This window comes from Jaculus jaculus, chromosome 5 (genome assembly GCF_020740685.1).
Source record: "Jaculus jaculus isolate mJacJac1 chromosome 5, mJacJac1.mat.Y.cur, whole genome shotgun sequence".
In the NCBI taxonomy this organism is placed as follows: Eukaryota; Metazoa; Chordata; class Mammalia; order Rodentia; family Dipodidae; genus Jaculus; species Jaculus jaculus.
In genome coordinates this window covers 133445965-133468885 of record NC_059106.1, presented here as the reverse complement: position 1 = coordinate 133468885, position 22921 = coordinate 133445965, and the positions used below count along the sequence as shown (strand labels likewise).

General features: G+C 45.1%; 1 protein-coding gene across 2 annotated transcripts in view; it reads left to right on the top strand.

Annotated features, from left to right (window-relative positions):
• LOC101606456 (LIM domain containing preferred translocation partner in lipoma) overlaps positions 1–22921 on the top strand; it is a 681167-nt gene that overhangs the window by 171 nt on the left and 658075 nt on the right. Inside the window, exon 1 of one of the 2 annotated variants that reach the window (XM_045149850.1) lies at positions 12482–12560. The exons of the other annotated variant lie outside the window; for it this stretch is intronic. The gene's annotated coding sequence lies outside the window, so the exon portion shown is untranslated. Of the gene's footprint in view, positions 1–12481; positions 12561–22921 lie in introns of those variants that run through there. 2 annotated transcript variants of the gene reach the window in all.

Here is a 22921-nt window from a genome sequence, read left to right as displayed (position 1 = left end):
CCCGGGGCGGGGGGGGGGGAGAATGTGGGGTGCACGCGGGGCGCGCGCTCCTCCCGCCCCCCACTCCCCCACCGGGTGGGTGCTGGACGCGGGGCCTGGCCTGTCCCAGGTTGGGGACAATGGGAGGGGGAGTGCCCGGGCACCTCCTCCTCCGCTGCTGCCTCCGCCTCCAGCCTCCGCGGCCGCCGCTGCCCCGTCCACCTCCTCCTCCTCCTCCTCCTCCTCCTCCCTGAGGTATTGTTGCAAATCCTCCTTCCTTCCCCCTCACCCTCCGCCCGCGGTCGTCTCCGGAATCCCCGGTCCTCCCCCGGCGCTGCGGTGGCGGGAGCGCCGGGCACCCCCGGTGCCCGGCCGCGTCCCCGGGCCCGCCGTGCGGAAGTGCCCGCCGCGGCCCAATCACCGGGTGCACGCTGTGGGGGAGGGGGACCCAGATTTATGATTATTTTTTTCACTGGGGTGGGGGGGGAGAAAGCTTTTACCCAGGGCTGGGCGGGGTTGGAGGCTTTTGCTTTGCGCACCCCCTACCCGGGCTTTTCTGGGCGCCCGGGAGGGGGGCGGGGCCACGCCTTGCCACTTCGAGCTTTCGCGGAATCCGAGTTGTCACTGTGGCTAGGGCCTAGGAAGCCAGTCATTCCTGTCCTCCCATTCTACGGGCAGGGCAACTGAGGCCCAGAGAGGAGGGCCGCACCAAAAGCATTCATGAAAAGTCAAGCTGTACTGAAAATCGATGGCTCAGTACCCCAAGTCCGTTCTTGCTTTTTTTTTTTTTTTTCCTGTAAGCATTTCTCCAGCTTCCCCCACTCCCTGTGTCAAGCACTGGGTGGATTTGTTGGGCCCAGACTTTGCCCTCAGGGAGTGCTCACTGGAAAGGAGACAAACCGGAACCAAAGCAGCTAAAATTCCGAGGGGAAAAGCAGAGATCAAGTTTTAAGGGGGAGGGGGTGTTCTTGGGCAGGAGCTTGATTATTTTTTAGGTCCTTGCGGAGGGACCAGAAATGGCCCTTGGAGGGGGAAGCTGCACTTTGTCATAGTTTTTGAAGGATGAGGACTTTCTGAAGCCATCCAGCGGAGCAGGAAGGACTTGTCAGGGAGCCACACAGCTGCAGAGCCTCGAAGGAAGGGTGGGGAGTGGTACTAGGTCGGACAGGAGGTTTGGCATTAGTTACTGAGGTATAAGAGGAATTAATCAGTGGAATTGCGTCCTGGGTACTCGGTCATGGCCATGTCTTTGGGACCTAGGATGTCAAGGGAACCGAAGAAAAAAATCTCTCTGGTGTCCCAAACCTCAGCGTCTTCTCAGCTACTGTCCTATGGGACTCACCTTGTTTTCATCTCCTTTTCGGTCCCCTTCCCCCTTCCTAAACGTTTTGCTTGGGCAATAAAACTTTCTCACAAAGCTGCTAGTGACTTACTGATTCACCTCTTCCTGCGTATGCACGTTTTAATGAAGTCTCAGAGGAAGGGAAAGTGGATTGGGCTTGTTTAGAAGGGCTAACCCTCTCCCCCACTTACCACTCCCTCATTCTTACGGATAGGGAAACAAATAGAGATCCGCTGGAGCCTCTAATGAATAATGGTGGATTAAAGTGGAGGTGCAGACACCCCATTGAGGAGCCTCCTCCTTGCAGGGTTTTTGCCAGCCCAGTGGAAGAGAGGATTGTATATTTTGCATTTAATTCTTGTAAGGCAGCCTCCAATCCCAACACTAAAACCGCCTAGAATGTAGTCTAGTGAAGATGAACTGAATGAAGCGTGGGCCCACGTGCTTGACCCAGGCGGCCAGCAGCACTGACCTAGGGTTGGTATTAGGTGGAGGAAAGCTGAGCTGAGAGTAAGGAAGCTTCCTTGAACATGGTGGTGAAGAGATGAATTCTTTGAGATGGGGAGACATTTCCAGTGATGGGTGGGAGAGAAGAGTTGATTATGAAAGGCTTCAGAAATGCCTGGCTATTAAGCTTGGGTATGACTTGAGCAGGCTGGAGCATGATTTAGAGGGGAGGACTGGCATTGCGAAGGCTCCTGCTGCTCAATTCCAGCGAGAGAGGTGATAATTTGTGGCTAAGAACATGATCAGTGGGTGTTGTATGCTACTGCACACATATTATGTATCACTATCAAGTATGAGAATTTTATTGAGATAGATTTTATTAACCCAATTGTAAACCACATTGTTTATTTATTTATGGGGGGGGGAGAGAGAGGGAGAGAATGGGCATCCTAGAGCCTCCAGCCACTGCAGTGAACTCCAGATACCTGCACCACCTTTTGCAGCTGGCTTTCCTGGGTATTGGGGAATCAAACCTGGGTTCTTAGGTTTCACAGGTAAGCACCTTGACCACTAAGCCATCTTACCAGCCCTGTAAACCACATTTAAAAAAATATTCATTTGCAAGCAGACACACACACACACACACACACACACACACACACACGGGGGGCGAGGATATTTGAATGGGTGTGCCAGGGCCACTTGCTGCTACACATGAGCTCCAGACACGTGTGCCACTTTGTGCATCTGGCTTTACATGGGAACTGGGGAATTGAATCCAGTTCATTGGGTTTTGCAAGCAAGCACGTTTCATTACTGAGCCATCTCTCCATCCCACTTTTATTTTCATGCTTTAATGTCACTGAAATTCAGTTGTCATATAATCATAATTATCCTAAGTTGCTAATAACTCATCTTGTCATTACTGGTTTGAATTTGGTAACATTAGCTAGTCATAGCCTACATAAAGGTATAGTACTCTGCACTTTGTACAACACTTTTCCATCACATGTCTTATTTGGTTCCCAAAGATCCTCTGAGAGCTCAGTCATGGGTACTATCTCCATTTTAACCTTTTCCCAAGGTTACAGGACTAACTAGGGATGGCCTCACGATTTTAACTCCAAACTTGTAATTCTTGGCAGCCACATATAACTTTACCCTGCTGTGGAACTCGCATGGGTGAACTGGGGATGGGGAAGAGCCAAATTAGGCTTGATTTCAGAACTATGGAGGAGACTGCTGGAATGGTGAGGGGTTTGGCCAAAGACAGAGCACAACTTGAGGGACAGGGAGGAGCCATAGCCCAAAGATGAGCCACATTCAGGAGCAACAAGAAGCAAAGGAGACATACCTGACACGTGACAAGCTTGACCACAGGATGAAGGTACAGGTACAGAAAGAGGAGAGGTTTGGGAAGTCCCTGATCGCCCTCCCTGTGGACCAGAAATTGCAAGGCTCTAAGAGTAAAAAGATGAGAAGGACCTAGTGCCTGTCCTCAGCTTGTACCTAAGAAAATGTATGTGGACTCGGTGTTAAGGGGAATATTTTGGTTGTTCTATTGGCTGGCAATGGCAGCCTCAAGGAAAACATCACAGGTGATGTCTAAACTGGATCTCTAGGACTAAGTAAGAGTGTCCAAATGGTAGCAGGAAAGGTTCAAGGTGGATCTGTTAGGCAAAAGGTACTGCCTGTGCAGATTTGTTTGTTTGTTTTATTTTTATTTATTTATTTGAGAGCCACAGACAGAGTGAGAAAAAGGCAGAGAGAGAGAGAGAGAGAGAGAGAGAGGGAGGGAGGGAGGGAGGGAGGGAGGGGGGGGAGGGAGGGAGGGAGGGAGAGAGAATGGGGGGGGTGTATCAGGGCCTCCAGACACAAACGAGCTTCAGATGCATGCGCCACCTTCTGCATCTGGCTTACATGGGTACTGGGGAATTGAGCCTCAAACTGGTATCCTTAGGTTTCACAGGCAAGTGTTTAACCACTAAGCCATCTTTCCAGCCAGAGGGTGTCTTATTCTTGAGGCTATGTTTTTATTTATTCATTTATTTATTTATTTATGAGTGAGAGAGAGGCAGATAGAGAAAGAGAGAGAATGGGCATACCAGAGCCTCTAGCCATTGCAAACAAACTGCAGATACATGTCCCACTTTGTGCTTCTGGCTTACATGGGTTCTGGAGAATTCAAACTAGTCCCTAGGCTTTGAAGGCAAGTGCCTTAACTGCTAAACCATCTCTCCAGCCCAGAGAGTGTGTTTTGAATGACCAGCCTAAAGAGGGCTCTGTGAAATGGAACAAATATTTTGGTTATATTTATCTCACAGTCTATAGGGCCCATTAACTAGTCCTCTGGTGATTCATGATTCATAGGAAAATAAGGCTGGGCATGGGCTCTGGAACCTTCTCTGTGTGATTAAGTATTTGATGGTGATTTAGGAGGCACTGGTGGAACACTTGTAGTGAGTGGATAATTGAACCTGAGACTTTCCTCAGTGCAGTACTTAGGTCTTTAGAGCTGGATGTGTGTAGTGGTGGGTATGGACATTCCCTGGAAGAAAGCTTTGCCATGCTGTGTTTTGCTTAAACTCATTAGAGGAAGTGGTGCTCCTGCACACAGGAGGCCAGAGCCTGGGTGGAATTTCGTTGGTCTGAAGGCATGTGTGAGGTGCAGAGTGCCGGTGAAGGGAGGAGAACATGGAATGGAAGTGTGTTGTGGGAGTTTGTTGCAGCTGCTCTATGGTATATGTGTCCCTAATGTAGATCACAGGAATGAGATTGGCCATCAGGAGCTGAAGGAAGTAAGTTGGGAGTAAGGCTTAGAAGCAAGTAGACCATAAAGCTGAAACTAGAAAATGTTTATCTCCCCATCATCTTTTCTACTACTAGTGATGATTTTAAACATTTTTGAATGCTTATCCATCGGCTCATGTAATTAGTATGTTGATTTTTAAAGTAGATTTTATGATTGCTTATCTTGGGATGGGGTTTGTCCCCTAAGAGTTTGTGTCTGAGAGGCTTGATTCCCAGTGTAAGGGTATGAGACATGGTGAGCTCTTTAGAAAGTAATCACTAGGGGCTGGAGAGATGGCGCAGCCGTTAAAGGTACTTGCTTGCAAAGCCTGATTGATGGTCCAGATTCGATTCCCCAGTAAGTACCCACCTAAAGCCAGATGTACAAAGTGGCACATTCACCTGGAGTTTGTTTGCAGTGGCAAGGCCCTGGTGGACCTATCCTTTCTGTCTCTCTTTTTCACTCTCTTCTTTTCTCTCCTTGCAAATAAATAAAAACATATTAAAAAAAAAACAAAAACAAGAGAAGTCTCTAGAATCCTGACGTAGCTCTCAGTGAGCCTGACTCCTGTTGTTGCTCTTTGCTTTTCTGTTGCGTGCTGTGCTTCATCTCCCATGGGACCACCTACTATTTTGGTGCAAGCCTTCATGAGGCCTTCACCACAGCCGAGCTGTGCTGGTGACATGCCTTTGAGCTTCCAGAACTCCGAGCTCAGTAAACCTTTTTTTTTTTTTTTAATAAAGTTCTCAGCTTTAGGCATTGTTATGAAGGGTCTAAAAATGGCCCAATGTGACTATCAGTCTCATTTTAAAGATGAGAAAATGAGTTTGGTGAAATAAGATTACACAGTTAAGTGACATGGCCTTGTTTTGAACCCTTGCCTGATCTGTAACCTCCTCATTGCTCTTGTCTGAGCTTATAAGCAAGAAAACTCGAGACAGATAGTTAGGCTTTTCACTAAAGGTGCTTTCTGGGAGTCTTTTCAGCGCACCACTTGTTGGGCCTTGGGATCGCAGTGAGGATGGACCTGGACAGACAAGATTCTTGGCTCCACACTGGTGGTGTCGCAGCCCCTTCCGTTCTTCCCGGTGCTACCATCTCCCCCAACAAGCCAGACTGGAGGGGACAGATTGAGCAAGTCTGCTGCTGCTGTCAACGTGCCTGTCGGCCCAGGACCCTGAAGTGATCTGAATTTGATGTACCTAATAGACAGGAAGTTGGGGCAGGAAACTAAGGAAGTGATCTCATGATGGCCGATCTGGATCTTAGTCATTACTCTGGCCTTCTTGGCTCCTATAGCATATGTTCTGATGGGAAACTGCACCTGTCCTGTTGAATCCTGCCCTTCTGTGGGCTATTAGGACCCTTTCCTTCAACAAAGCTTTCTGGCTCTGGACACAAAGGGATCGCCTGCAGTCCATCCTGCTCTTGTTCCTTACCTGCCTCAGGTGCACAATTGGCATTTTCATGACTCACAGATAAAGGCCTGAAAGAGCTATTTCCACTCTGGGGAGAGGACCTGAGCATAGGAATGCACCTGGCCAATGCACAAGACATTAATCTGTCTTATGCTGAAATCCTCTCTAGTGTGAAGGTGTCTAGTAACTGTTCAGTGGACGGACAAGGTTTACTGACCTAAGCGTGGGTAGCCACTTAATGATGTGCTTTCCTGCCTCCCCTTTTATTTATGTATGTAGGTAGGCGTTTATGCCTGTGTGTGTGTGTGGTGGCTTGAATCAAATGTCCCCCATAAACTCACGTGTTTTGCATGCTTGGTCCCCGGCTGATGGCTGTTCGGCAGGTGGAGCCTTGCTGGAGGAGGTTTGTTGCTGGAGGTGGGCTTAAGGATATTAAAGCTGGCTCCCTCTTGCTAGAATCTGGCTCACTCTCTTACTGCTGTTTTCCCACCTACTGTGGCAGAGGTGATGCCCAGCCTCTGCTTGTGCCAGGCTTTCACTGCCATCATGAAGCTTCCCCTCAGTACTGTCAGCTAAAATAAACACTTTCCTTCCATCACCTATTTTTGGTTGGATGTTTTGGCCCAGCAACGTGGTAACTGCAACTGTATGTATGTATGCATGTATGCATGCATGTATGTATGTATGTATGCATGTATGTATAAGCAAGGTCTCACTCATACAACTGAGGCTGGTCTCACTGTGTAGCTAAAGTTGGTCTTAAGTTCCTGACCCTCTTGCCTCCACCTTTCAAGTGATGGGGTTCCAGGCATGTGCCCATTAGGCGTGGCTCTTCTGTTCTCATTGCTTAGTGGGATTGGGGATATAGCGCTGTGGCAGTCCTTGAGGCTCTGGGCTCAGTTGTTCTCCACCACCACCAAAGAAGAACACGAGCTCTTTGAGGGTTGCCGGGACACCCGGTTTGTGAGAGGTTATGTCCTTAGTGTCTGGAAGAGTGCCAGGCACATGACAGCTACTCCAGACATACTTGCTGCGTGAAGAGGAAATGATAGTTCTACGGCCCCAGGATGTAACGGGATGCAGAAGCCAGTGCGGTTACCATCCAGAACCTGGGCCATGTGAAGAGCTGGGTCTGGGTTGAGAATTGCCCCTGTTGTACCACAGGGGGCATTGGCCAGTCAGACCACACAGGGTGGAGACCACTGGGAAGGTGGAGCTGTTGCTTTTGAGTCAGCCACACGAAGTGGAATACCAGCCACAGTGGCTCTGCCGCTTTTCTCTCGTGAGGCACAATTGCATTTCCCTCCACTGTGTCTCCATTCATGCCCTTCTCTGTTTTCTCAGCTTTGACTTCGCAGTCTGTCTGTCTCTTCCTGTTGTAAAGTTGTGTTCCTTTACAACCAAGGTCAAAACCTGCCTCGAGCTGTGAAGCTGTTTTCAGACCTCGTGCTTGCTCTTCCCCACTCTATGCATAACATATGTAACTTGTCTCTTATAGTAAGTCCGCTGTGTGTGTCCTGTGTCATTACCATCTGCCACACAGAAATGCTTCATGCTGGCTTAGAAGGAAAACTAGGACTCGTGGTGGCTGCAAGGATCCTATTCCAGCATGGTGGTGACGGGGGGGGGGGGTGGGTGGGGGGGTGGGTGGGGGGGTGACTGAGGTAGGCCATGCTACGGCCATAATGAAGTGGTGGGAAAGGGGCTGATGGGAACTCGAAGGAAGGAGAGACTAGTTACATGAAAGAATGGGTGAAACTTGTGGAAACTCAAACCTTTGTACCATTTTTAATTTTATTTTTATTTATTTACTTGAAAGAGATTGAGAGAGAGAGAGAGAGAGAGAGAGAAAGAGAGGGAATGGGTGTGTCAGGGCCTCCAGCCACTGCAAATCAAGTCCAGACCCATGCATCACCTTATTTTGTGCATCTGGCTTATATGGGTCCTGGGGAATTGAGCCAGGGTCCTTCGGCTTTGCAGGCAAGTGTCTCAACTGCTAAGCCTTCTCTCCAGCCCTGTACTAGGTTTTGAGGGGTGAGTAGAAGTCTATGACAGAGAGGGACAGAAAAGCTTTTCAGGAAGAGGAACTTTGAAATCTGTGCTCTGGCCTGTGGCCTAGGGGTGTTGGAAGGAGTGCAGAAGTGTGTTTAGTGATCACTGGGTGATGGAGCTGGCCAGGGAAGACAGGGCTGGTAGCGTGCATGGATCTCTGTGGCAGAGGTGGAGGGCAGAGTGGGGCTTTATTACACTTTGAGCCAAAGAAGGTCCCGTTGGGGCTGTGCTTCAGCTGCCTGTAACGGCACAGTGACGGCACGTTTAAGCAGAAGTCGGGACTCGTTCTAGGAGGATGGCAGGAGCAGTGGTGTGTGCCACTTAAGCAGGGTAGAGATAGAAAGCAATCCCAGGAGCCGTTTGCTAGTAATATTCTATCAAATTGCTCAATTCCTGGTCTTGTCATAATTGCTTGCCAGTTGATCTGTCTTGGCTGGAAAAAAATTTTTTTGTGGCCACCAAAGAAAGCTGAGAGTCAGTCCAAGAAAGCCCAGCTGGCACCAGGTCCTGCCTTCCAAGCATGGGTTGGGGTTTGACAATTCCATCCTTCGCTCATTCATGCAGATGAGTAAACTGAGGACAGGAATGGGCATGCTCAGTCCACACGGCCTGCTTTCCTAGCAGGCCCTCGTCCCAAGGCACTTTGTTGTGTCCTGAGTTTTTGCTGTACTTGACCCTGCCAGGAACCAGGAGCTTTGCTTTGGAGAGTCTGGGGAGTGGCTATAACTTGGAGACGGTTGTTGCATATGCTTGAAACCTTTTTTTTTTGCTTTGAAAACAGTATGATTAAGATAGTGGTTCAGTTTGAGTGTGTGTGTGTGTGTGTGTGTGTGTGCATGTGCGCACACACTTGTGCTTTGATTTATTTAAATTCACACCATTCATGCCTGTTACTTGTTTGCAAAAAATAAGCAATCTGGATCTTTGCTAGCCCTAAGGGTTCTTGTCTGTGACAGCTCTTTGCCTCTATCCCACCATCTTCCTTTCCTCTTTCTTTTTGCTTGCCTGAGCATTATTAGGCCAGCAGTCTTAGAGATGTTATGAAGTGGGTCCTTCTTTCTTTTCCTTCCCTCTTAACCCCGCATATCACAACCCCTCTCAGAACCCATTAGTATTGTGAAGATCTCACAGCACTTTTTAATGTGGTGAATGTGTTTTATAGTCATTTTTATTTCTTAGTTCCCAAATGCAACTCAAGAGACACATTGGCCTGACCAGTCTTGCTTCTCAGAGAATGGATAAGCCTTCACGAGTGAAGAACCTTCCTGCTGAGGGCCTTAAGTGGCAGAGTGAGACTTGGACTCCTGTCTCCACAATGTCCTGCTCTTTAACTTCTGCACATGAGCATGAGATAGTTGAAGGGAGAGTACTCAGCAATCTGGATAGACTGGCTGGAAACAGTTCATTTGCTAGTGCTAACTAGTAGTATTAAGTCCCTGTGTCTGGGGTGTTGGAAGGCAAGATGAAGAATGACATTTCTGACGGCACAGCCTGAAGGTTTGGGTTTTACCACTCTGTCATTGTGGCGATATCATCACCAGTGACTTCTGTTGTAGGGCAAACACCTGTTTTTGAGCCACTCATGAGCTCTGTGATGTTAAGTCAGTGCTGGAACATTCCTGAGCCTCATTTACCCTCAACTAGAGATCCTATGGTATATCTGAATGCAGACCAGAGACATTCCTGTGACAGTGCCTTCTCATCCTGATGTTGTGTACATTCTCATGGGGCCCATTCTGGGGTCCCAGCATGGCACCAGCCACGCAGTGAGGTCTTCTTTGTGATGTGGGCATCATGATCTTTACATCTACATAGCCCCAAATCATTTAATAGAAGGGAATCTTACTTTTAGATGTCTTTTTAAAAAATCAAATTTATTTATACTTTTAGATTGAGAGAGAGACATAGAGGAAGAGAGCGAGTGAGCGCACCAGGGCCTCTGGCCACTGTAAAAGAATGAGCTCCAGACGCATGCACTGCCTCGTGCATCTGGCTTTATGTGGGTACTGGGGACTCAAGCCCAGGTCCTTAGGCTTTGCAGGCAAGCGCCTTAACTGCTGAGCCATCTCTCCAGCCCTAGATCTTTTATTAATAAGGGTACTAGACAATTAGGTGAAGGCCGTAGACAGTCTCAGGCATTTCCTGGCTGTGCAGAGAGTAAGTTTATAGAGTGGCTGGGCCATGTCCCTCTTTCCACCAGGACATCCTGCTTTATCTTAGGATTTATGTTCGCATCTTTTTTTTTTTTGTTGTTGTTGTTGTCATAAAGGATTTTCTCCTCTCTCAGTAATTGATTGTGATGTGAATGGCCCAAACTGTGGCAGGACTCCCTCCAGCAGTTGAAATGGAAAGCTGTTGTTAGGGGATGTGGCCAGGTCTTCCTTCAGAACTTTCCTGGGGAGGCTGGGCCAGTGACTGTTGGAAGTGTGTATCGATCACCCACCACCCTGAGCGTGGGCGCTTTCTCTTCTAAGTAGTGTCAATGTTCCTTGGCTTGGCAAAACCAGCAGTCAGCAGCTCAGCTGCCACCCTGTGAGGACTTCTCCTTGCTAGGGGAAGAGACTTGGAGCTTATGGGATGCAAGTTCTTTGGTGTGTTTATGAGAATATATAAATGTATATGTATATATATTTATTTTGCAGTTTTGTAGGGTCTCACATATACTAAGCGAGCACTCCACCACTGAATTACTTCCTTAGTCCCCCCCTTTTTTTTATATGTGGTGTGTGTGCATGTGCGCACATCTTTGTGTTTATGTGCACACACGTGTGCGGGTGTGCAGGTGGAGGCCAGAGGTTGGTGTTGGGTGTCCTCGTCTATTGCTTTCTACCTTATTCTTTGAAACAGTGTCTCTCACTAATAAAACTGTCCGACTTGGCTAGATTAGTTATCCAGCGAGCCCCAGCGATTCGCTGTCTCATCTCGGCAGCACTGCCGTTATAGGCATGCACCGCCATGCCCAGTATTTTACATGCGCAGCAGGCATCAACATTCAGGTTCACCCATGGAATCATTGTTCTAGTCCTTGTCTCTAGCCCCCCTTTTTTTTTAAATATTTCATTTTGAGATAGGGACTCGCTGGGTTACTAAGTTGCCTAAGCTGGCCTTGAGCTTTCTATAGCCCAGGCAAGCTTGAATTTAAGACACTCTTATCTCAGCTGCTGCAGGGATTATAGGCCTGCGCCATCTGTCCTGGCTGAAAGAACATTTTCACACATTAAAAGATCTCTACCCTTAAGATTACTATCAATTTCCTTACATATAAAAATGACTGAAGTGGGCTGGAGAGATGGCTTAGCGGTTAAGCGCTTGCCTGTGAAGCCTAAGGACCCTGGTTCAAGGCTTGGTTCCCCAGGTCCCACGTTAGCCAGATGCACAAGGGGGCGCACGCGTCTGGAGTTTGTTTGCAGAGGCTGGGAGCCCTGGCGCACCCATTCTCTCTCTCTCCCTCTACCTGTCTTTCTCTCTGTGTCTGTCGCTCTCAAATAAATAAATAAAAAAAAATGACTGAAGTAATAGCACCTGTTTCATAGGTAAACTAACCTTAATTTCTGCCTGGCCCATGATTATCTATTCATGGCCATTCTCTATCAAAGGTGTTCTGACTTAGACGATTAAGTTACATGGTCATCCTTACATCTGAAAGTAGAGTGAAGTATTTGTAAGTGATATGTATAATTCTATGCATAAATAAAACATTCAGCAAACATTGACTGTTATTTTTGTTCTAGGAGATGCTAGGTACTCAGATGTCTAATGAAGTACATTTATGAGAGGTAAAATTATAGGATATTTAAAAGTGAAGTCAAGATTTAAAAAATATTTTTATTTGTTTATGAGAATGAGTAAGTATGGACGTGCCAGGTTCTCCTGCCACTGCAAATAAACTTCATGCACATGTGCCACTTTGTGCATCTGTTTATGTGGGTATTGGGAAATTGAGTCTGGGCTGTTAGGCTTTGCAAACAAGTCCCTTTAACTGCTGAGCCATCCCCCCATCCCCCAAAGTCAAGATTGCAGGCCCTGAGTTTGTTAGGAATGATAAAGCATGTTAAAATCTAGGTCTAGGAAAGGGCCAGGTGAAACACTGCTGGATTCCAGCATGTGAGGGGCTTGTTGGGACTGGCTGGGAGACGGTGAAAGACAGGAGGGCTTTGGCCAAGGCAACGGACAGTCCACGTTGCTCCGGCTACTAAGAGTTAAGAGAAGTTGACTGGCTTTCTCTGGGTGTACTTTAGCTGGGTTCCTGAATCTTATTTTCCCATGCTGTGATCTTGATAAGACTAATTGTGGAAGCCCAGTGCTGTACTAAATGAAGGAAGCACCAGTGTGACCCGCACGTACTGTTTCTAATGAATTTCCACTTTGTTTAGGTCTTATATACCTCCCTGGAAGAAAGCAATTTTGCTGGCCCCTGTCTTGTTTGCTGTGAAAAGCCATCATTTTCAGGAACTGTAGTAAGACATTGCCACTCAGAGGGTGAGGTGTTCCCTGACTCATGGGAAAGGTAAACTTTGCAGTGACCAGGCAGGTAAGTGGTACCTTTTCTTAGATTGAGGTGAAAGGCAGGTCAGATTTCCAGTAACTGGTTATTTCCTTGCTGGAAATCATTCTTTTTGGCCGTAGCTCAGCCAACTTACCTGGAATATATTACTGTGGACAGTTGGTCAGGACTCTCAAGGTAAATTTATCCATCAATTTGACATGTTTTGTCTGTTTATCCATGGGACACCATGTCAATGTTAACAGTGTATAAGTAAATGAAACTCTAGCATGGGTTTGAGAATTGCAAACATGAATGTTGTGAGGTCCCTGCCTCCTAGAGGCCATTATATACAAAATCCAGACAACAGCATGTACATGGGAGGATGAGGAAGGAATGCGGCCAGTCCTAGACCTGCACAGTAGTAGATACTCTGCTGTTAGAGAGACCTTGTATCAGAAAAATAAAGTAAGTACAATTTTGTTCAAAAGCATATATCTTGGCTCTGATTTGATGGTCACTAGCTTCCAGGGACCTGTGGAAACTTTGCACATGAAGAGATTATCATTTGATAGGGCAGTAAAGCATGACTGGGAATTTGTTGAGCTGGTTTGAGGAGAGAATATTTCGGTGGGGAAATGCCATGGAGAGAGACATACAGGTAAGGATGTGCGTGATGCTTGGGGGTAGACTGCTTAGTAGAGAGGCACTAAGATGGCTGGAGTCTAGAGTAAGCAAGGCCTTGGGTCTGGGAAAGCTGGCCTATTGGATAAAGTGCTTGATGCACAAGTGTGAGTGCCTGAGTTGGGTCCCTAGGACCCATGTGACAGCTGGTATGTGGTGCTGGCATCTGCAATACCAGTGCACGCCTTAGGTGAGACGGGCAGTAGTTTCAGGAGACCCGCCATGAAGCTCCTATGCCAACTAGCCTGGTGAATGCAGCACGGTGACCAAGGAGAGAGAAGCAAGGTGGAAGGTGAGGATTAACACCTGGCGTTCTCCGATCCTTACACATTTACTGTGACATTCATGTGCCTATACTCCTGAACATGAACACACACACATACACACACACACGCTTAAAAAAAAGAGGTCCTATTACTGTACTATGTTGAGACTGTGCTGCTTCCACCATGTTTCCCCAACCACCATGGACTCTACTCTCTGGAACTGTAAGCCAATAAACCCTTTCTTTCCCTAAGCTGCTTCTGATCAGTTTTTTAAGATTTATTTTCTTTTATTTATTTATGTATGAGAGAGAGAGAGATAGAGAGAGAGAGATAGAGAGAGAGAGAGATAGAGAACGGACACACCAGGGCCTTTAGCCACTGTAAACAAACTCCGGACACCTGTGCCAGCTTGTGCATCTGGCTTATGTGGGTCCTGGGGAATTGAACATGGATCCTTAAGCTTTGCAGGCAAATGCCTTAACTGCTAAGCCATCTCTCCAGCCCTGATCAGGCATTTAACTGTCCCAACAAATATAAGTTGACTAATCACATCATCACTTACAAAAGGAAGATTCTTGGATCATGCCACCATCCATGAATTTGGTTGATCAAAAAAGGAGCCAGCACAATAGTAATGATACTTTCTTCCACTTATCATTTTATAAGGCTTTATGGTTAACCATGAACTTTCCTATGTATTTTAGAGACGTTTTCCTAGTGGTGCTGTGGGGTAGAAATTGTTTTCATCCCAAATGGCTGCTTAGGACTTTGAGGCTGAGAAAGATGAAGTGAGCTGCCCACAGCGGAGGCTATTTGGATGTTGAACCAGAACCTAAGTTTCTGTTAGCACAATGCCTGGCCCTCCATTCCCTGCCTTGATAGACCTCCAGCCAGCCTCTAGCTTCATGCTGATTCAGAGTCTTGCAGGTGGTAAGAATTTAATACATGTTTATTGAATGAACATGTATGTGAATGAATGAATATTATAAGTGAAGTAATAAATGACAACTCAGGTTTGAAGAATATCTTTAGTAATACAAAACAGCATACCTGTAAACATCAAATTAGACTATCAAAAGACAATGAAAATGAACTCATTTAGAATACATATTTTTCAGCTTCATTAAAGCAAGAAAAATGAAAACATATTAAAATTCATTTAACAGAATACTTCTCTGATCTCTTCGAGACCATAGCCCTAATCTTAACTCTTATGTATGTGTGTAATGTTTCTTTTCAGTTAATGTTATAACCAAAAGTATTTGTTTTATCTTCCATGTAATAAAACATTTGATGAAACTGATAAATCCTAGTATAACTATTACCCACGTAGGCACTAGGATAGGCTTTACTGTAGCAAAATTAAATGCAATTCAGTATGCTAAAAATGCACTGAAGGCAAGAAAGATTGCTCAGCAGTTAAGGCACTTGCCTGCAAAGCCTAAGGACCCAGGTTTGATACCCCAGTACCATGAAAAGCCACATGCACTAGGCAGTGCACACATCCGGAGTTTGTTTGCAGTGGCTAGAGGCCCTGGTGCGTCCATTCTGTCTCTATTTGCCTTTGTCTCTGTCAAATAAATAACTAAAATATTTACAACCCCCCCCACAAAAAAACAAAAACCCCACAGTGATAACCATCAATATACAGATCACTTTTACTCCTTTCTAAAACATTTCCTATGTATAGTCAAATCTTTTTGCCAGAGTCTCTTGTACTTTGTGATTCTCTTCTGGGATGTAGGAGCACTGATGGGTTTTCTTGGGATTCAGAAGTTTTGGAGTTAGATGATGGCTTTGTCAGTCATTAACTGTATGATCTGTACTAAGTGCTTATCCCCTGTGACCCTCCAGGTCTCCTAATAGTGCCCGTCACGTGACACAACTGTGGAATAAGTCCTCTGGTCAGTGGAGTAAGGCTCCAAAGCCTGTCATGTAGTGTGTGTGAAAACGTCCCCGCTGTCTTCCTCAGGGGAGGCTCTCAGCTCTTCCATGTCTACATGAAGTGTTTACTGACCAGCTGGATCCTTTGCAAACTTTCTCAGAGAAGAACTATAGGTACCAAAGGCCCACATATTTCTATTACTTTTCGTTCTGCCTCCAGAAGATGACTAATTCACAGTCATTTGTAATGTGTGAATCAACTTGCTTCTCTATATCGTCACCAGGATTTAATTTTATAACTTGCATTTGTTAAATGGATGTGTAAGAGGTGATATTTCATTATTGTTTTAATTTGCATTTCTTTAGAAAATGGAAAAAGAAAGTCCCCCAAATACTGGCTTATGAGTTGTGATTCGTTTTATGCAATTTGTTAGTTGATAATATATTAAAATGGTCCAGGCTACAGAAACCTATTAAGAGAGGACCAAACATATTTAGTGCCTTGATGTGCCTACCACTCTATGCATTCATTCAATTTTTTATATTTAAGGAATATTCATTTACATATTTTTGTGACCAGATCTCAATCCAGTCTCTTCATTATGCAGGTCTGGCAGCTGCAGTCTAGAAAACTGAGGTGAACTGCCTGGACTCATGGGCTTGGTCTATAGTGCAGCTGATGGTTCATTTAAATAGAAATGGCATTATTTATTTGAATTTTTTCTTTTTCCTTTGACACTTTTGTACATGCATATGGTGTATCTTGATCTCATTCCTCCCTAGTTACCCTCTCTTATTCCCCACCCCCAGCAACTAAAACTGTTCTTCTCAATTGATATCCATTCTACTTGTATTTTTTTTTAACCCACTGAGGTAAACTTAGGGCGGCTTACATGATCATGATTGGGAGGTTATTTGCAGGAGCATGGGCAGTTTACCAGTGGCTGTACCAATGAATACCATGACTTGGCCTCTCACAGTAATTACCTGCCATTAGCTACTCTCGGAGGCTTGGGTTCTTCACTCAGCATGACCCAATGTTAATGGGCTCAGTCTTGTGTGGGGACCAAAGCTGTTGTGAGTTCATGTGTGCAATGGTCATGTTGTACATATTCAGAAGATATTATTCTGTAGCCCTAGTCCCCACTTTCCGGCTCTTACATTCTTTCTGCCTCTTGTCCTGAGGTTCTTTGAGCCCTGGGGTGATTTTTGTGTCCTTAGCCCTATTATTGATTGATTGATTGATTGCAGTGCTGAAGATCACATGGGCACTAGTGTATGCTAGGCAAGTGCTCTACCACTAAGTTACACCCTCAGCCCTTGAGCAATAATGACTGAGCATCAGTTACTATATTAGCAACGTCTTAAATCTTGAAGACAACCTGGAAATGCCAATATTGTGACCTAAACCATATGTCCAACCTGTGTCTACACTGAGAAAGCAGTCTTGGTTATGTTCTTTAGTCTTATTCCTAATCTCTCTTTAGATCTTTCCAGTGCTTTAATGCACAGTCCTTCCTTTTGGTTTGTATTTTGTTTTGTTTCATCTTGATAGGATATCAGAATCACGCTGGCCTTGAACTCATGGTTCTCCTGCTTTAGGCTCCTGAGTGCTGTCATTACATGTGAGAGCCAGCAGACGCGGCTTGCAGAGTCATTCTTAAATCAATTAAGTTAATATTAAAACAGGACTGGAAAACAAGTAGGGTGGATTAATTATGAACACATTTGGACATGTTTTTAGTAAATGGGAGGCACATATGACATATTTCCCCATCAAATAAAATAGTCAATTTAAATTTAATAAGGCAGTTATCTCCAGGTAATAAAAATTCAACTAACTTGCCATAGCTATCTTGTTTAAAGTCAATTAAGAACCTCACATTCCTCACTTGCTGGGTAAAATTTAATAGAACTTCAGTTAAGCATTTATTGCTTATTTAATTCAAAATTAAGTTAATCACCACAGTTAGTAACAACCACTGAGTATTTAATTAACATTCAGCAAACTATCTTATTACATCTAAATTAGATACAGACAGGTCTTGTTTATCCCATGTGCTTGCACCAGCCACTTCCCCCCCTCTCACTCCCAGGCATCCCCAAAGGGTGGTTGGTGTGCCCATGGCTTTCTTTTTTGACTAGCCATCTTCGTTTGCTCCTGGATCATGCTCCACTGGGGTGAAGGGGAAGACACAGGTTTCCATCAGGTCATAGGAACTTTTGGTCGAGCTACAGCTTAGAAACTTCTCCATATGGTTCTGTACTCTTCCACTTCTCAACAATTATTGAGTGCACTGAGAGAGCAACAGTCTTCTTGACACTTTTGGTCTTTCTCATGTAAATGAATGGATTAGGTTTTGTTTCTGAAACAAAGCGTTGGCTATAGTGTGTAGGCCCTTTGTTGGCAGTACCACAGTGCTTTTGCATAGGCGGTCGGTCTCTTGGAATGCTGTGACCCTCAGAGACAGTGTTTCTTACAGCATGCAGGCTGGTCTGTGAGAATCACTAAGTATACTAAAGTCTAAATTCAATTAAATTAGAAGGATATCTTTACATAAAATTTTTTTTAATATATATATATATTTATTTGAGAGCGACAGACACAGAGAGAAAGACAGATAGAGGGAGAGAGAGAGAATGGGCGCGCCAGGGCTTCCAGCCTCTGCAAACGAACTCTAGACGCGTGCGCCCCCTTGTGCATCTGGCTAACGTGGGACCTGGGGAACTGAGCCTCGAACCGGGGTCCTTAGGCTTCACAGGCAAGCGCTTAACTGCTAAGCCATCTCTCCAGCCCTACATAGAAATATTTTTAATAGTAATTTCTCAAGAGGGTTTTTTTCCTAGTGATTAGAATACAGAACCCCTGCATTCCCTACCTCTGCTTTTCCAGAACATTTGGTAGGCTTGGTGATCTAGTGCCTTTTATCTACCAGCCTCTTCTAGCCAAGGAGGAGTGGGCATTTGTTCTATTAGCTGTAATACAGCATTAGAAGTTGTACTTGCTTGAAAGGTGTGCAGACACTTTGGGTGATTTCTGACATCAGAACTTGTGGCTGGTGCTGGTGAGCAGGCTTCTTCATGGTGAAGAGGTGGGTCTTATAGATGTGGACTTTGCATAAGCAGAAATGTCTGGATCGTTGGCCAGGAGTCACCAAGGAGCAAAAGCATTAAACTCTGTTGTGGCTGATTGGGTGGAGATATCTAACATATCAATATAAGTTTACATCCATTTCTCTCACAGTCTGAATCTGGTGAGAGGCAGTGGACTTTTTGGGACAGAACTCTGTGCTTTAGGCTTTGTTCTGATTCAGAGATGCTATCCACAGAAGCCATCATGGAGGCATTCTGATGCTTCCTCTTCGGTCCTTTGTGGACAACTTCATTACAGCAGCTCATTTTCCATTCCCTTGCCATACCCCACATCCTCTGCCTGTTTTCCTCTCCTTGCTGTCCCTGTTCTGGTGAACTACTTGTGTCTTCAGCTTTCATTTTCATCCCGTCTCTGTCATCCTTTTCATTTAAGCCCAGCCACTCTTTCATATTATACTTCACTCAAAATAATGCTATCAATGTGTTCTCTCAAGTAGTAACCAGCAGTTGAGATATGGCTTTGCCATGACTCAGAAGATTTGGTACCAAGTTGTAGTCTTTCAAAGTCTGTCTGCAGTATTTGTGTATTTGCTATTAATGTAATTCAACCCGTTCTGTTTTTAATTCCATTTTGGGCATTCATTTTTCTGTGCCTGAGCCACAGTTTATCCATTTATGAAATGTTAGTGCTAGGCACTTTTAACTAGAAAGGTACAATTTCAACTAGAGTTTTTCTTTTTCTTTCCTTTCTCCCTCCCTCCCTGCCTCCCTCCCTCCCTCCCTCCCTGCCTCCCTCCCTCCCTCCCTCCCTCCTCCTCTCCTCTCTCCCACCTTCCTTCTTTCCTTCTTCCTTCTCTCTCCTTCCTTCCTCTCTCTCTTCCTTCCTTCTTCCTTTCTTTCTTTCTTTCTTTTTTCTTTTAGGAGGCTGGGTCTTCCTCTAGCCCAGGCTGATCTGAAATTCATGATGCAGTCTCAGGCTGGCCTTGAGCTCATAGCAATCCTCCTACTTCTGCCTCCAGAGTGCTGGAATTAAAGTCATGTGCTACCATGGCTGGCTTTCAAGTAGAAAATTTTGAGTCTTAAATATTAACTAAGATAACATAAACTGAAGTAAGCCTGACTTGTTCATCAAACAGAGTTTTGAGCTAGGCTTTTCATAAGAACGAGGGCATGCAGTGGGCATTTCTGTGCACTCATACACAGTGGGCTAGCATTCCGTGTGTTTCACATTGCATGTAGGTCTGCTATACTTGACTCCTATATTCATTTTCTTTTTGTTGACTGTTGTTTTTTTAGCCACATTTTCTCCTTTGTCATTGAAGCTTATCAATTCTTTGCCCACATTTTCACTACTGTATATGTTCTTTTCTTCTCAAGCTTTGCCTACAAATCTTTTCTTTATTGAGTAAATATTGGTGCCAGTCCTGCCCTTCATGGAGCCCACAGTAGATATGAGAAACTGGTATATTTCTTTTTTTTTTTTTTTTGACACATTCAGAGAGGAAGTATGTATCTCTTTTTTTTTTTTTTTCACAATTGGATAAGGCCTTTGAATAGTCTCTGGAGTGTCTAGATTCTAGCTCACTTAGAAACCTGCAAAGTGTTTGTATCACACACACTGCAGAGTTCATGCCCATGTTCCACTTCACCATTGGTCTGGACTGACACTTCGTGAATGGGCACATCCTTCAAGTGGCATGTTGGAGGTCATAATGTGGACTGGTCTGAGCCATGGAGAACCAAGTGCTAAAGAGGGCAGGGCACTCTTAGGAAAATTACAGGGATGTGCTTAGATGTGGAGAGGCCATTGGCCATTGAGGGCTGCTTGTTTCAGTAGAGATTTTCAGAATTTATGAATTTGCCCTGAGAATTTCTTTGTTTTTTCTTATATTAAATATAATACTCACATTTCTATCTTTATGATTAGCTTTTGTATTTCAATAGATAGGTCACTTGAACATCCCAGGAGTATTTATCTAAGTATTGTTCAAGAGTATGGTCTCTGGAACTGACATGCCTGGATTTGCATTCCTGCCCTGCATAACTGTCTCTACTTGCCAACAAGTCTCTTTAGATATCCATAAAATGAGAATAAAAACTTATAGTCATGGCTTACCTACACGAGTGTGGGCTTTCTTGTTGTTGTTGTGCATGTAAATAATCGTTTAATATTTGAATGATTTTTGTGTTTATGTGTGTGCAAGTTCATATGCATGTGGGTTGTCACACTTGGCATGTGTGCTGCTCCTCAGAGCTGGAGGTTGGCCATGAGTGTCTTCTTTGATCACTCTTCACTTTATTGATTGTGCCTGGGTCTCTCGAACCCAGGGCTTGCTGATTTGGCTAGTCTGTCTAGTTAGCTTACCTTGGGGGAACCATTGTCTGTGCTTCCTGAATGCTGAGATTATAGGTGGGTTACTTGGAGATCCAAACACTGGTCCTCATGCTTGCCTGGCAAGCACTTTATTCACTAAATCATCTTCCCAGTCCTTAAATAATTTTAAGGGAACAGCAAGATTGTGCACATTATGTAGGGTCTTTCTACATGTGTCTCACCCAGTATTTCACATTTCTGACATCTTAGGTTGGTGTTAGATACTTTTAAAATATTTTATTTTTACTTATTTATTTGAGAGAGAGAGAGGCACAGAGAGGGAGAGAGAGCAAGAATGGGTGCACCATGGTATCCAGCCACTGCAAGTGAACTCCAGATGCATGTAGCACCTTGTGCATCTGGCTTATGTACATCCTGGGGAATTGAACCTGGGTTCTTTGGCTTTGCAGTCAAGCACCTTAACTGCTAAAGCATCTTTCCAGCCCTAGATACCTAAAAAAAAAAATTATTTGAGAGAGAGAGAGAGATAGAGAGATACAGAGATAGAGAGATAGAGGGGGGGGGAGAGAGAGGGAGAGAATGGATGCTCCAGGGCCTTCAGCTGCTGCAAACAAACTCCAGATGTGTGCGCCCCCTTGTGAGCATGTACAATATTGCATGCTTGCGTCACTGTGTGTCTGGCTTATGTGGAACCTGGAAATTCGAACATGAGTTCTTAGGCTTTGCAAGCAAGCACCTGAATTGCTAAGCCATTTCTCCAGCCCTGTATACTTTTTAAAACTAAGTAGCTTACATTGGTACATTCCTGAGAACCTGTGGACACTATGTTAACTTCACCACTTTTTCCATTATTTCCTGTTCCAAGCTCCACTCCAGGGGCCTATGCCATATGTAGTCAGTCTTCATAAGTTCTCAGTCCAGAGTTGCTTTAACACTTTCTTCATCTTTGATCTTCAGAAAAGGACTCTTTATGGGGAAGCTTGTTACAGTTGTAATGTTGAGTTCATAAACTGCGGCAGCTGAGGATGAGGTGGAGTAGGAGAGAACCCCACCTTTCCTTTACCCACCCTTTCTCCTTGGCGGGCTCAAGTCTTGAAAAATCAGAGAGTCCAGTTATTTTGTTTTCAGTGGAGGTGGAGGCTTACAGAAATGGAATTACAGTGCTACAGGAAGCTGGGGGCTGGAGAAGGTCAATGAGGTGTCCTGGGGATTTCTTGATCTGGCCCTTGCTTTTGAATGAATGAATGCGAGGCAATCAAGAATTCCCAGACATCTGGGCTCTTCTGTCATTCTCCTCAGATTTCCTTATCTTCAAAGTATGCTCAGTGATCACCAGTTCCTTAAAAGATTAACCCTTGCACTGTACCATGATTGATTTGTGAAATATTTATATCTCCCACAGCCTGGAATGTAGTAGGTTCTCAAGAAGTGTTTGAGAAAAAGAAGCCCTGAAAATCAGGAAACTGACCTTGGAACGTACTTCATGAAGACTGCGAGGAGTTGATGAAAAAGTAGGAACAGTCGTTCCTCATGAGATCTGAGATACTCAGGAGTGGAACTAGTGTTTGAGTTGCAGATCAGCATAATATACTATCTGTTTTTATTCTTGGAGGCTTTTATCATACAATACAACATTATGTAGCAGTCTGACTTTCACACAAATTGGATCCCAAAACCTCTTACAGAAATTAAAAATACAAACTCGTGGGCAGTATGTGTTTTATAAATTACACAAAACAGAAGTGTAAAGACATGGCATAGTAAGTACAGGGGCGTCTGCGTTGGGCACCAGCACACAGAGGAGTGTGTGGAGGAGGTAAGGGGGTGGCACAGGGCCTGAGAGGCCACATGAGGCGGCAGGTGCTGCCCTCGGTGCCAGAAGAGACGGAGGAGGGACAGCAGAGCGGAGTGGGGCTGAGGGCAAGGCGGAGGAGAATGCAGTGAAGGTAGCAGGAGGATTGCTGGCGGTGAGTTCTCTGCGTATTTTGCTTGTCTTGATGCATCTGGTCTTGTTGAATGGGGCCAGCTGACTTGGAATCTCAGTACCATTGTTTTCCCTCATTCTTATCTTTGTCGCAACATCTCCTCAGTTTGGAACACCCTTCCCTGCCATCATTACCCCTAGGAACCCAAACTGATTTTCAAGG